The 15,776-nt window shown below is 43.6% G+C and overlaps 1 protein-coding gene across 7 annotated transcripts in view; it reads right to left on the minus strand.

The window, feature by feature from the left end:
- The window catches only part of FOXP1 (forkhead box P1), a 1,092,253-nt gene extending 1,076,860 nt beyond the window's left edge, over nucleotides 1–15,393 (minus strand). For 6 of the 7 annotated variants that reach the window (XM_068253977.1, XM_068253974.1, XM_068253975.1 and 3 more), the window contains exons 1-2: nucleotides 14,874–15,393; nucleotides 11,062–11,143 (exon numbers count right to left, since the gene is read on the minus strand). The gene's annotated coding sequence lies outside the window, so the exon portion shown is untranslated. The remainder of the gene's footprint in view (nucleotides 1–11,061; nucleotides 11,144–14,873) is intronic. The other variant, XM_068253984.1, reaches the window with a different exon arrangement.
- Between the last annotated feature and the right edge of the window lie 383 nt (nucleotides 15,394–15,776).

A 15,776-nucleotide genomic window follows, 5' to 3' on the forward strand; every position in this document is an offset into this window, starting at 1 on the left:
CATCGGACGTCCTCCGGGCTGTACTGAGCCTGCGCAGTACAGCCCGGAGGACGTCCGATGACGTCAGCGCGCCAGCGTGGAACGCACAATGGAGCGCAGAAGAGGCCCGACCTGGCCGCCGGCCTGGCCAGGTCGGGTCGGCCAACGGAGACCACGGCGCCGAGGGCACCTCCTGCCTGCCACGGGCTGGAGGAAGCCCCAGGTAAGTGGATGTGGATTTTTATTTTTTTTGTAGCGTCCCTGAACCTTCCCTTTAAGTCACTTCTTTACATGAATCCTGGTGAGATTTTCTTCTACCATACTTGTACAGCACCGCCCTTGCTGCTTTCATACAGTCGCCGCATACGGCGGGGGTGCAGCCGCGGACATTTTTAAGCTCCCCCCCCACCATATGCGGCAACCTCAGATTTTCCAGTCCAGCTCGGAAGTTTCAGCATCCGGCATGTAAGACGACCCCCGACTTTTGAGTAGATTTTCCTGGGTTAAAAAGTAGTCTTATATGCCAGAAAATACAGTAAATACTTTTTTTTAACATGTTTGTCATGTGGGTATTAGAGATGGGCAAAACTATTAGCCCTGTGAATTTTTCGCGGTGAACAAGAGGTGTTCACGGTCGCCCCCTCAGGTGAATACATGGAGTGTTTGACCTGCCCCCTATACATCATCATTGAGCTAAACTTTGACCCCCTTACCTTACAGTCAGCAGCACATGGCAGCCAATAAGCTATCCCTCCCACCTGGACCGCCCCCCTCCTCAGAAAGCCAGCATTGAAGCCATTTTGCAGTGTGTTGTGACAGGGAGAGAGTTAGGTAGGCCTGTGTTCTGTGTCCTCAGTGCAGATTCTTGTTGCTACCACATTGTCCTGAACAGCTAATCCCTTCTTAGGGCTGATACATTGTTTCTCTTGCTATTGTATTGCTCTTCTGTGACCAGTGCAGAAGTTATTGGAGACAGGTCTGCTGGTCCTAGTTGTGCACCGACCATAACCCACCTTCACACCTCTACTGGCATCCACAGAAAAAGAGAGACTAAGGCCCCATACACACATCAGACTATAGTCTTTTGAAAATGAAAGATCACAGACCAATCTTACCACCCTTCATGTAGTATGAGAGCCATACTCTACACAGTCTTTTCTATGGAGCTGAACTCCACATCAGAAAAAAATCTTTGCAAGATGCTGCACACACAGATGCTGTACACATGCAACAGATCAGTATCTGCAAAAGATCTGTTCCTGCCAAAAATCCATTCCTGCAAATTGCAATGATAGTCTATGAGGTCTGCAGATCATCATACACACATGATTTAACTGACATTCATCTGCAGATCAAGCAATCATCTGCAGATCTGAAAATCCATCCTGGTGGATCTGATCTGCAGATGAATGTCAGTTAAATCATGTGTGTATGATGATCTGCAGATCTCATAGACTATCATTGCAATTTGCAGGAATGGATTTTTGGCAGGAACAGATCTTTTGCAGATACTGATCTTTTGTGTCTGTACAGCATCTGTGTGTGCAGCATCTTGCAATGATTTTTTTCTGATGTGGAGTTCAGCTCCATAGAAAAGACTGTGTAGAGTATGGCTCTCATACTACATGAAGGGTGGTAAGATTGGTCTGTGATCTTTCATTTTCCAAAGACTATAGTCTGATGTGTGTATGAGCCTTAAGAGCCTAATATAGTGTAGTTTGTACCGGTAATATGGGTGTGACAAAGTAAGTATTTGATATTAATACTTACAAACCAGGGTTACCTTCCAGGTAACCACTGTATAGGCAGGTGGGGAGATTAGACCTGTCCCCACTCAGGATTAAGAAGTCGCTATCTGTAGATCAGAATAAAGGGGGCAACAACCCTCCACCAAGGGTGGACTTAGAACATGTACAGGTAAACAGAGGCTCCAAAAGGATTAAAGCCGATAAAGTTTAAAAATAGGGGGAGGCCGAGGTGGATTTCCCTCCAAGTAGACACAACAAACTGTTGATAAAGTTCAACCAAATATTTATTCACATACTCCAGAAAAGTGTAACACGTTTTGCAGGCATATCCCAGTTCCTCAGGCTATGAATGGAGCATAAAACTCACGTAGGTCTAGTACAAAGCAAAACGCCTCTGGGACAGAGCCGCTTTGTTTTGTACTACACACGCCGGATGTTTAAAGCACTTTATTACACCAATTTAGGAATGTAATGTGATGTCTGCCCATTAGCGAATAAAAATGACTCTGCATCAACTCCGCAAATTTTGGTGGGACTTTTGCCATGGATCCCCCTCCAGCATACCCCTGTCCAAGTGTTAGGCCCCTTGAATCAACTTCTCCAGCACTTCTGTGGCCAGAAACAGTCTTTGTAGGTTTTAAAATTCTCCTGCCTATTGAAATCTATGGAGATTCGCAGATTTGCCAGATTCACACATTTTTGCAGAGATTCAGATTCAAAATTCGCGAACCCAAAATTTCATATTCGCCCCATCACTAGTGGGTGTGTTCAGGGCCGGCGCGACCATAGAGGCAAAGGAGGCAGCTGCCCCAGGGCCCCAGAGCTTGTAGGGGCCCCAAGTGGCTACAAGAGGAAAAAAAACATTTCAAATCGACCTTATAGTTTTTGAGAAAATCGATTTTACAGTTTCAAAGGAAAAAAAAAATACACATTTAAAAACCAGCCGACTTTAATGGTTAATAGCAAATCCACCTTACATCCTAGAAACCCTAAATTTGCAGGATATGTTAAGGAGATCATTGGGAAATAGAGGAAAAAACAATTTTTCAAAAAGACCTTATAGTTTTTGAGAAAATCGATTTTAAAGTTTCAAAGGAAAAAAAGTATACTTTTAAATGCGGTAAATGTCACTTTTAGTACCTAACGGTAGTGTAATTTTACATGTATCAAAAGAAAGAGCAATAAATTTCCTGACGGGGTTTCCAGGGGGTCCATACGCAGCCGCAGCGCTTTGGCCAGGGATCGCTATACAGCCGCAATATGGCTGTATGAAGATCCCTGGCATTTTTTTCCTATTTTCCCCCCAAAAATTTTATGTTTAGAGTGCGGGAATTATTTTTTTTTAAATTTTATGTGGGGTCCCCTCTCCTGAAACTTTTTAACCCCTTGTCCCCCATGCAGGCTGGGGTAGCCAGAATGTGGAGCTCCGACGGATTGGGGCTTCAAACCCTGACTATACCAGCTGCAAAAAAGGTCCCTTAATGCCAATTTTTGCTCCGGGGTATCTGTTGGGGGGGCCCCCCAGGTTTATTTTGCCCTGGGGCCCCATTGTTGCTTAAACCGGCCCTGGGTGTGTTACTGTTAATTTTGCAAATAAGGGCTTGTAATTAGTGATCTTCTGTGCCCTTCAGTGTCCATATGGTTCTCTGTTTTGGCTCTTTTAGTTTCTCCACTGACAGGTAGTTAAGTAGATTAAACAGGCAGAGCCCACAACTGAATATGTACGTGAATCGCGGAAGTTCCTAACTGTGATTGCTCAGTTACAGAAATCACTCATGCACAATAAATTCCCTAAACTGGTCATGTGCAGTTTGGGAAATTGCACATGCACACTGAAGATTTGCCAGGTCATGCCCCTTCCAACAGGACTGAGTGAGGGAAGATGCTAAGCAAATAACAGGACTGGGTACCTGGTAGTTGCTAAAAGTAGAAGGCCACCCAGCATTATTTATTTATAGGTAAAGCTTGGTTCACACATAAATCTGTACATTTCCTGTCCAGTCCAGTCCAGTCCGTTTTGCTTCAGTTTTCTATCAATTTTACCTGACAGGATTGAAACTGTACACGTTTTATGTGTGAACACACCGATAGAAATGCTTGAGCAGCCAGACCCAGTGATGTTGTCCAAGGGGATACGGTCCTGATCCCTGGCGGGCGACATCCATATAAGGTGTGTACATACCTTAACCTCCTTGGCGGTTCAATTTTTCTGCCAAGGAGGCTGCATTGCACTTTTTTTTTATTTTATTTTTTTGTTTCATGTAGCTACCTGAGTGGTAGCTACATAAAACACCACTAGAGGGCGCATGTGTCCCTCTAGTCCGATCGCCGCCGGCCACAAAAGTAAACAGGAGATCGCGTATAGAACGCGATCTCCTGTTTGGCTTCTCCTGACGCCATGGTGACGATAGGAATGACGTCATGGACGTCAGCCGACGTCCTGACGTCAGACCCATCCGATCCAGCCCTTTGCGCTGCCCGGGACTGATTGGTCCGGGCTGCGCAGGGCTCTGGCGGGGGGGGGGCCTCTTCCGCCGCTGCGTGCGGACAATCGCCGCAGAGCGGCGGCGATCGAGCTCGACGCGCAGCTAGCAAAGTGCTGGCTGCGCGTACAGCAATTTACAGAGCAGGAATCGCCCCACCAGGGGCTGAGATATCCTCCGCGGCTGAGGAGGATAAAGGACAACTGAAGTGAGAAGGATATGGGAGCTGACATTTATTTCCTTTTAAAAAACAACAGCTGCCTGGCAGCCCTGCTAGTCTATTTGGCTGCGGTAGTGTCCGAATAACACCAGAAACAAGCATTCAGCTAATCTGTCTGATCTGACAATAATGTCAGAAACACCTGATCTGCTTGTTCAGGGTCTAGGATTAAAAGTATTAGAGGCAGAGGATCAGCAGGATAGTCAGGCAATTGGTATTGTTTAAAAAATAAATAAATCTGGCAGCCTCCATATCCCTCTCACTTCAGTTGTCCTTTAAGTCTGTTACCTGCATAAAAGCAATACTCTGGCAGCTGCCTCATAAGTAACAAATTCAGATTTGCAGAAAGAAGCTGCTACATTATTTCTAGAGCACCAAGTGGATGTTGATGCTTGTTGCACAAAAACAGTTAAAGAAAGTCTCAAGGAGTCAAACAGATGCACCCCAATCTAGGGGTCTCCCTAAAACCGATCTCACTGTACACAGATGAGAACTCTTAATTCAAGACTATTCCTGCTCCTTTTACACATTACCCAGCATCTGTTAATCAGAGGTGCTAGTGAGCTCAGCAGGCAAAAATCACATGTGACATCATAATCCCCATTCACGCATTTCATAGAGAAGTGCGCCCCCTGCTGAAAGAAAGCATATAACAACCTATAGCTCCAGCGTTTAATTGCCTTTCTCACTTTCTTAACAACTGGCAACTTCTTTACACTCTGAAGTGGGGTAAAATTGGGTAAAATTTGTAAAAATGTATCACATTAACATAGGAGCTTGCCAAACATTTTCACACCTTCTTCAAAGACAAAAGTATTGCTGCATTTGACAACATCAGTCTGTTTTCAAGTCAAACATAATATAAAAAAGCATAGTGTAAAAAGGAAGCAAAGAAAGAGACTCAATTTACGGAGACACCTATTAGCCAGTAGTTATGAACAGTATTGCAAATACCTGAATTTAATAAATATTATTTTCTATTCTGTGTCATGGGATTGCATTTGCCTTTTTAACTGAAAAACTGCATTGTTTTGTATTTTTTTTTTTCAGGAATAAAAAAAGGTTCTCACTGAAAGGGACAAGGTTGGACTTCTATTTTACCTAGCTATGTACAGCAAAGTCCCCAGTATCTAGCACCGGCAGGGATCACCTTATGCTGGATACACGTGCTTGCCAATGGCTTGAGCAACTGGCCTAAAAAGCACAAACCTTTCCCCCGCCATGCAGCGATAAATACTAAGGGAGCCAGGTGCGTCTGACTCACGAGGCAGCAGGGAATTTGCACACTGTGAGGCACTCGGGAAGCTGAGGTACGGGACGCCGACACCGCGAGAGAAAGCCATACTGTTGGGCTTGGATGCCTGATGAGCCTTATATTCACTCAGATCAAGTGAGTGCGCTGAAGTGCGCAGGCCTAGTGTACTCATTGCAAACTGTATTACGCTATATTTGTTTATATTTGCTTTTACATGTGGATTATGGATTAAATACCGCTTTTTTACTTGTGGAGAAGTGTATCAGCTGGAATCTGTTGCCATAAGGCTGTGCGCTAGATCCACCTGGATTCTGAGGTGGTTTTTATCCGGGGAGCTGCTATATTGAAGGGGTTTGGATTCACACGGAGTGGAGCACAATAATTTACCTGCTTTTACCACTGGGTGTTTGCATGGAGTTACCATAGTGTTATAACAGTAATGCACTATGTGAAGTTTTCTTTTTTATTTATTTATTTATTGTATTTATAAAGCGCCAACATATTACGCAGCACTACAGATGATACGAAGAGGAGCGTTGTCACAATATTGTTGAAATAATGGAAGGTATTGGGAAACCGCAAAGCGCTTGAAAAATCGCTTTCCATAGTGATTTCCCAAGCACTTTTATGAATAACTACATTGGGCTTGATTCACTAACCGGCGCTAAGTGTTAGCGCCGGTGTGAAAAGCCCTTTTTGTCCACTAGTGTGCGCAAAGCTACTTTGCGCGTGGCCCCGTGCACTGCGCCGATATTAGTGCATGGTGCGACAATAACATTGCACCCGCTGGTCCTTAAAAGTCGCACCTGATGCGACGAAAATGACGCATTGGGTGCCCCCGAAGTGGCGCATCATAGCGCTGCTTAACGGGCACCCAATGCATCATTTTCGTCGCATCAGGTGCGACTTTTAAGGACCAGCAATGCGCACTATTATCCGCATGATGATTATTTCAACTGTGTGGGCGCAAACCACCTAACGCCGTGGTTTGCGCCCACTAACACTTAGGGTACACTAACCGGCTTAGCGCTGGTTAGTGAATCAAGCCCAATGTATTTATTTATTTCTGGGTCAAAGAGTTAACTTCCTGACTAAAGTCAGGAAGTGAAAGAACGAATCGCTCAGCAAAAGCACTTAGAAAAGCACTTACAAAAGCACTTTTGTAAGCGCAAAGCGCAGGGAAAAGTGCTTAAAAATGCTCAATAAATCGCTCAGCGCTTGCGATAGCGCTGGTGATTTATAATGTGAGCAAAGCCTTTAGTGTTCAGTGCTGTCCTCCAAGCATCCTGTAGTTGCTAGCGGCTCTCCCGCATCCTCCGCGCCTGGCTTCCGTAGTGTCACCTGACCTGCATCGGGGCCACATGACACGCCGGTAGCCATGCATGGAAGCTGGAAAGCCGCTAGGAACTACAGGCCGGTTAGAAGATGTAGCTGGACAGTCGGCAAGAATTTAATGCCTGGCAAAAACTACTTCAAACCCCTTAAAACACAGACTCCATTAATCCCTCAGGCATGCCGTTAGTTGAGACGTCTGGTTGCCTAAGTTCCGGATAACAGGGACTTTGCTGTAATAACACAGTAACATACCAATGCTGCAACATGGCCACCCAGTTTATCATTTCAATCTATTTCTGGCTGAAATGGGTCAAAAGGATTGCTCAGGCATGCTGCAAAATCTCGGTGAGAAGGGTTCCATTGGGCGCACAGTGGATATGGTGTTTGATTTCCCAACAACCAATAAACGCCGGGACGGTCTCCCCCCAAAGTGTATGTACACACCCAAGGCTCGTGGTGTGTGTGGCATACTCACCTGTCACACCGGCACAGCTTCCTCCTGTATCCAGCATCTTTTTTTGAATTCCCACAAGTGCCTGTACTCCTTCACATCGCTGCATGCAGTGAGATCTGTACATGCTGCGGCGTAACATGGTATAGGAACTCACAGTGGCAATGCAATAAGAGGCAGGTCAGAGTCTTCAACACTCACCATGGGCTTCAGGGGGATGGGAATTGGAGGTCACACATATACTTGGGGGGCGGCGGAGCTAGGATGATTTCCAATAGATTTCATGTTGAAATCTATTAGAAATTTGTTTGCAGTGTGTAGGCAGACAATAGATCCCTCTCTGATCAGATTCGATCAAAGAGTGATCTATCTGATGGTTGATCTGATCAACAAGTATATGGGCACTTTAACTGTCCCTCAGAGGAGATCACAATCTAATCTGTGTCCATCATAGTGTAAGGCCACTTATTTTGGGGGAAGTAAATTAACTTATCTGTAGGTTTTTGGAATGTGGGAGGAAAACCACGCAAACACAAAAAAAATTCCCTCTAACATTTCAATTTTTACAAAACTCTGATATGACCCAGACAAGAGTTTCAGTCCCTTCCACCCTTTCTAAATAGCAAAGAAAGTCTCTTAAATCCAGCCCAGTGTTATGGAATCTTGTGCAGGATTATGTATGTTTTGTAAAGATAGGCTAGAAGGCTAGAGAGAATATGCACAAGAAATGAGAGAGAAAGAAAGAGTGCAAGGAGGGAGCAGAGAGAGAAAGAGAGAAAGAGAGAGAGAGAGAAAGAGAGAGAGAGAGAAGGGAGAGGAGCAGGAAGGGATGGGGAGTGTCCGGAGTGGTGTCAGGGTGAGTGGAGAGAGATTAAGCAGAGAGAAACAGAGTAGAAAGAGAAGCGCTGAAGAGGTTTGAGAGTGGAGAGAAATGGGGCAGTGAGCGAATGAGAGAGGAGAGAATGGTGGGGAGAGAGAGGGAAGCAGAGAAAAAGGGGACAGGGAAGTGGGAAGGAAAAAGGAGTGAGAAATAGAAGTGGGGAAGGGGGTTTGGAGGAAGTGTCAGGGAGAGCAGAGGGGAGAGAGGGAAGTGGGAAGGAAAGAGGAGGGATAAAGGTAAAGAAAGTTGGGGGTTGGAGGGAATGCCAGGGTAAGAAGAGGGGGGAGAGGGAAGCGGGAAGGGAAGAGGAGGGAGAAAAGGAAGTGGAGGGGGGGGGGGGAGTGTCAGGGTGAGCAGTGAAGGGAGAGGGAAGCGGGAAGGAAAGAGGAGATATAAAGGTAAAGAGAGGTGGGGGTAGGGTTGGTGGGAGTGAAAGAGTAAGTAAGCAGAGGGGGGAGAGGGAAGCAGGAAGGGAAGAGGAGGGAGAAAAGGAAGTGGAGAGGAGGGAGGAGTATCAAGGTGAGCAGAGGGAAGCGGGAAGGAAAGAGCAGCGATAAAGGTACATGGAAGGGGGTGTTGGAAGAAGAGGGAGAAAGGGAAGCAAGGGGGAGTTGGATGAAGTGTCAAGGTGAGCAGAGAGAGATGAGCCACAGAGAAAAGTGTGGAGGAAGAGGAAGCAAAGAAAGCATAGAAAGGGATGCAGGGTAGGGACAGGCCAGGTCCGCCCCTGATGCCAAGTGAGGCGACTTCCTCAGGCGGCAAAAGTCTGGGGACAGAAACAGGAAGTGAAGAGAGTGCCTATACTGGGGCAAATGTACCTAGCTACCAACACTGAGGGCACCTATAACTGGCTACCTACCTATGCTGAGGGATTTTTTGGGGGGTTCACCGCAGCTATAACGTGCAGTGCAAATTGTCGGGTGCTGTGCAATCATTCCAGTTCAGGGGGGGGGGGGGGGCGCATCCTCACAAGTTTACCTCAGGCAGCAAAAAAGTCTAGAACTGGCCCTAGGGGGGCGAGAGATGCTTTTTGCTGGCAAGCTATCTGAAACACATCCATAAAATATCTAGCTACTGATGGCTCCACTAACCTCCTATAAAGTCACAGTCCAGTCAACAAACCTGCCACAGAACCAGTAAAGTTTAAAACGACTCTCTGGCTCTTGCCAGGTAAAAATGTGTTCACTCCACGCATGTATCTAACATCCGAAATTCAATCAAGCTCTGAGATGTGCAGAGAAAACTGGTACAGCACACATCTGAAATGGGTCCAACCAAAAAAATGGGCACACCCAACAAACACAGAAGAAGCAAGAGCTCTAGCTAAATCTCTACTCTCTCAGCTCAAGCTCTCGAAAACCCATCCCTAGAAGGTACAGTAAAAATCTTAGTAATTTAAGATTATTGCCAAAGAGCAAAGGGCAAGATAGGCTTTTTAGAACCATCATTTCAACACTTAACGGGCTTCATTACGAGGGTTAAATGAGTTTCCTCAACACAAGTACTTAAAGCAGCCTCTCCCATAAACAAAATCTATGGGCCCTCCTGACAGTGCCTAATATATCTCCACCATATTTAAGCAACAACAGTAAAACTCTAAGTACAGAGAACACCGCTTTCACACCCTGAAAATATAATGATATCTCTGATAGGGAGAAAAAAAATGAGCGGAACTGAAATGATAGTACGCTGCCTCTATAATTTTATGTTTGCAAATAAAATGCCCATGCTTGCACATATAATTATACCGATCATCATTCTTAAAAATACTGATTTTAAAGTCACCGGCACAGAAAAAAAAATTGCAAGAAGCATATTCCTTTGGTTAAGTAGCCTAAAAAATGCTTAAACAGACAAGGATACCTTGTTAACGTATTTTTGCACTTTCTATAATCTTAGATTAGACTAAAGAGGGAAAAACACAAGTTATGGTAAATTATGGATGCAAACGGGATGGACAGAGATATTCATCACTTTTTTCAATTACTCTTTTTAATAAAATTAGGGATAAGCAGATCTACTTTACAGCGTGGTGGTTAATTTGATCCCCTATAAATAAGAAAGTCAGCTGGAAGTTTTAGCCTTTTATGCAAATGACAGGTTTTTAATCATTTATTATTTTTCAAACGCAGGCCAGCTCAGATCTCTCGGATTTCTATTTGCCTGAAGAGGTAAAGTCCACTTTTAACAACTCCATGAAGCCCTGCTCATAATTCTGCACCTTCTTCTTTCTCAACAAAGGCCAGCGTCTGCAACAGTCCATTTCTGCCTAAGTGAACTTGTAGGCTTGCTCACCCTGAGCCGGCAGCTAGCTTGCTCTTGACAAGAGCACAGCAGAAGCTGTGTTTGATCTCCACTGCACTCCTTAATCTAGGTTGTCAAGGTTCACTTGTTGAAGGCTGTTTACTTATTCACCCCTCCACCACGCACCCCCCCCCCCCCCCAAAAAAAAAAAATTCTTTCCCTCTCTCACTCAGACAATGGCTAATCCGGAGACTACAGAGAGAAAAAAGAGAATGCTTCCACAGTACTATATAAACCATGCAATACTTTTGTGACTTTCTTGACATATCACCTTTAAGTGAATTTTATTTTTATTTTAAAAACTTTAGCTAGGAAAAAAAAAGGTGCATGTCACAAAGAAACAGATTTATTTGTAAATTTAAAAAAAAAAGATTCAAAATTAAAATATATATATATTTATACACACCTGGCAGTGGTCTGGTGTCTTGATATCAAAAGCCAGATGCTGGATTATTATTTTCTCTCCTCCATCATTTCCCAACCAAACCCTGGAAAGAAAAATATAGAATCACTAAAGGACATTATTATGACGTGGATAATGAAAAGACAGACATATCCCACAATGTTGCGGAGTGGAGGACAGTCCAGGTGTCGCTATACACCTATGCAAAATATGCAGCCTTTTTTTTTTGCCCTTTTAATATCTGACACATACTATTGTCAGAACACAAAGGGTTAGCTGTCAAGGGTCCCACGCTGGTACTAAGCACACAAATACCTGAGTAAAGTTTGCAGGCGGTGCGAGAGGTCCTCTTCCTGTACAACATAAACACACTCATTTCTCTTTGCCCATTTTTTTAGACCAATGCAAAAATGTCCACCCATCCAGTATATTAATTGGTAATATAATATTCAATTCACATATTAGTTTACGCATTTTTTTTTATTAAGGAACCAGATCTCGTAAGCTCTTATTAGATTAAAAAAAAAAAAAAAAGATCATGTCAGATGGTTCAAAGCCTCAGCGTTTATAATTTATAATCATCTTACAGATGGTATTTGTAGAAAAAGACTTGGAAATTATTATACTAGCAATTACAAGAGAAGGAAGGCTGTCAACTTGCACTGGCATTTTGAATAAACTTCGCAAGGGATTTTTTTTCTCCCCCCCCCCCCCCCCCCTTCTTATAAATGTTATTTTAAGCAACAATTTATCTGCTTGCTTTATTTATTTATTTTAGCTTTTTTTTCAGCAATGTGTTAGATTAATTCTAAAGAAAAACCTGCTTAGCAGGCAGGAACAGATACTGAGTAGAGGCAATGTCTCTGCAAGGGAGATTTTTTTTTATTAGCAGACATGTATACAAATATAGAAGTACAAACATAAAGTACACTTTTTATAATAATAATAATAATAATAATAATAATAATAAAAACAACACTGCAGTGAGAAATCTATACATCTGTTGATATAGGTTTATAAAAAAAAATACAGAACAGATCAAGGACCATTGGTGATGGAGCTGAAGACGCAGTTAGAGAGAACTTCTGTGGACTGGCTCAGCAGGCTTGCAGTGGAAGAGTTTTTGCACAAAGTTCTCTAGATGCATCTGTAGGCTGCTAGCGAGGAACTAAGTACTTTTTAATAAGAGTATAGATTAGTGAGCATCTCAGGAAGTCTTGGTAGGCTGCTTGTTCCTGAAACTCTCCTCATTAGAAGAAGAGAGCCAGACAGGCTTGTAATAACAAGCATCCTCAGCAAGGCAAGGACTGAGCAAGCAAAGCTCCTAGCGCCAGATCCCAGCAGTGTAAGGAAGCAAGGACACTTATCACTTCCACTGCTCGCACAATCTCTAGGATATAATGAAGGACAAAGGACCAAGAGAAAGAATAACCAACCGACTACATGAAATATTACAGTGGGCTTCCCCCCTTCTTCCTGGGAATCTGCAACAACGCGTCAAAGATGCTAGTTGGAGCCAAGACCAAAGTTCCAAAATGTACAACTGCAAGGACTGGGGCAGCTGAGCTACAGGTAGAGGTACTATATCAGATTCAAATAACTCGCTTAATACAAAGAAGTTTTAAGATCAGTTTTAACTCTTGAACAACTGATCACTACAACCTGAATGTGAACGCTGACTGAAGGTGGGTAGTCTCAGAAGAACTTAGTTGCTTGCGTTTATAATACATGAATTGGAGAAAGGGCACAACTTAGTTAATGCAGACTGATGAGTCCTCTGAATTTTAAGACAATTGCTAGTATTAAACATGCCCTAGCAATCAAAACAGGCTGAAGTCACAGGGTTTCAAATGACCCCAAAGTTGATAAAGTGACAAATTATGTCAACTGCTATATTACTACTTAGTTTAATAAACTGAACTTGGTGTTTAAAACAGTTAAAAAGCTTTTTCCAAACTCAGTAGCCACTGACCAAGGTTATGGAAAACTCCAGTTCTAAGGATAGCAGAGAAAGGCAACTTCTTTGCACTACACTTTCTTAATAAGGCCTTAAACAATTAGGAGCCATTTTAGGTTTTAATCAAAACATTTTTTAAGAAATGCATTAAAAAAATTGTATTGTAAGTATTGATGAAAACTGCTTCCAAACACTTTACCACTGCAGGTAATGAAAGCAACTGCATTGGCACATGTGGATGCAATAATGCCATACAAAGTGCTTACTATCCACTTAGTCATACTAAATCTGCTTTAAAATAGTCATAGAACCTGGTCCCCCACATGTACATCTGTAAACCAGGGGATTTGGGGTACTGGGAGCAATATTGAAAAAGGTGTTGTATGCTCCCTGAAAGGGACACATTTGTTGACCCAGGACACAAAGATACTATCTTTTACTACTAAGTTGAGGGTGTAAGTTGTTGCCCCTTCTGGCCCTATCTCCCATGTCTTCAAAGGTGAGCAATCCCTGTATTAAGTTACAAAATTGAAAGAACTCACTTGGGGCACACATGCAAATAAAAAAAAAAAGTGTCAAAAACTACACATACCCCTCCATTAGCCCATCACTGAAACAAAGCAGCACTAATGAACTCTACAGCTTAAGTTTCGTATACAGTCGGTATATGGGTACCAAAAGCAATATATCTTCATCAAAGAAGAAAGAAACAGATGTCATTGCTTAATGGCCTCCTCACTGCAAAAGAGGTGACAAAATCCAAAGTTACTAAGACCTCAAACTATGTCCAAAAATTATAGCGAATGGGCTTGGGGTAACAATGCAATTATGATAAAAAAAAAAAAAATGTATGTCAAATTTTATAAGTGCCCTCAGTGTCCTGGCAGTAAAGAAATCAGTCTAAGCCCTAAAAATATTTTGAAAAGTGTTTTTGTGTTTTGCCCCAGCTCATGAGCAAAATGGGCACTAATTAGTGTCATTACACAATAAAAGAAAATTAATGTTGTTAACTCCATAACTGCCTTGTCTCTACTAAAAAAGTGACTGTGACAAAATCTAACTCTACAAAGTCAGTAAACCACTTCAAAGTGGCTCGCACATAAGTCATACTCTATGGAACATTGGCATCTGGGCACAAGTCAAACAATTTAACTATGAAAAGTTCTAGTAACTCCTTAAAGTCCTAACCACTACTCAAGAGTCACTAAAACTAATACTAATAAGTCCCAAAACTACTCATAGGGCCACTTACGCTGTACCCCTGTCACATGGGCTCCTCAACACCAGCTTATACAACTTTAGTCTAAGGGGGAAAAAAAGTAGAGGGGACATCACTTAAAACTAGTCTAAAGGTGATTGGGTGATTAAACGTAACACTAAAAACTCCTAAAACTACTAGAAGTACACACTTAGTTGCACCCCAGGAACTTAATTTATTTTAATTACTGGGAAGATCCATACAGTTTCAATGCCTGTCAAGAGGTGACCCTTGCCCTAAGTCCCTAAACTACTTCAAAGGGGCACTTGGGTACCTGGGCACCAGAAACCATCCCCACCTTCCACCCACTTAAAAAAAAAAGTAATGACAAGTCCTTCCACAGCCCCCTTTAAGGTAAACTAAAGGGAACCATCACACCCAGCCCCCCAAACTACTTTTAAGGGGTGTGCAGCCAGCACCTGGGCATGTGCCAGCTGGGCACCCTCAGAGTGAGCACAGGGGGTGCAGTGGCAATGAAAGTAGACAGGATAACAAAAAAAAAGTACTTGCAGAAGAAAGTGTGCAGATGCAAATGAAAAAAGCCCACCATGCATGGCATCAGGAGCCTGCAAAGTGCACCCAAGGGTGCCCAGCACTCACCAGCAGCAGCAGGCACCCGGCAGTTGAGTGTGGGAGTTGCGATGGGTGCAATGGTTATTGCAATGCACATGCGATCCGGGGCAGCATGCAACAGCCACACAATAAACAACAATAGATTCCTCCGCAGGGGGATCGGGGCTCTCACTCCGGCGACGGCTCAGTCTCTGTGCCGGACTCTGTGCAGCTCTCCAGGGCGCAGCCAGCAGCAATCCTCTCCCCCTTGTTTGTTTATTGTTTCCTCCCTCCTCTTTTTTATTTCTCTCCCTCCCTCGTCTACTTCTTTTTATTCAGTCTTCCCTCCTTGTCTGTCTCTGTCTCATTCCCTCTGCCTCTCCGATCTCAGGCACTATTTTCTTTCTCCCCCTCTTCTTCCACTTTGCAAGTGGTGCCCACGCTGGACCGGCGGAGTGAGCTGTTGTTATTTTTTGCTGTGGTGAGTCCCTGACGTCACATCCACCTGCTGGGTAAACAAGACAGAGCAGAGCAGAGGGAGCATGTTGGAAAGAGAGAGGAAAAAAAACAGACTAAAAGGAGATGGGAGGAAAAATAGAGAGAGAGAGAGAAAGAAGGGAAAGAAAGAAAAGGAGGAGAAGGTGGTGTTGGATGCAGGCAGGAGGGGTTCTGTGCTTTTAGCTGCCAGGAAGAGCTGTGATTGAAACTGGAAGCATGGCTGGTGCTTGTCATGGGAGTTAGGCGTATGGATGTATTTAAAGTGGACCCAAACTCTTTCACAGCACAGACTGAGCAGTCTTTATTCCAGATATGGTTGCTGAAGAAATTCACTTCTCTGTGATTGTTGAGGGAGACTAACATGTCTAATTAGTTCATATCAGCAACTGTGAATAGACTGCTGGAGAGCTCTGCCTAGGCAAAAACTGAGGCTTAACCCTTTCAGTGCTTCCA

The sequence above is a fragment of the Hyperolius riggenbachi genome, chromosome 9, assembly GCF_040937935.1.
Source record: "Hyperolius riggenbachi isolate aHypRig1 chromosome 9, aHypRig1.pri, whole genome shotgun sequence".
Taxonomy (NCBI): domain Eukaryota; kingdom Metazoa; phylum Chordata; class Amphibia; order Anura; family Hyperoliidae; genus Hyperolius; species Hyperolius riggenbachi.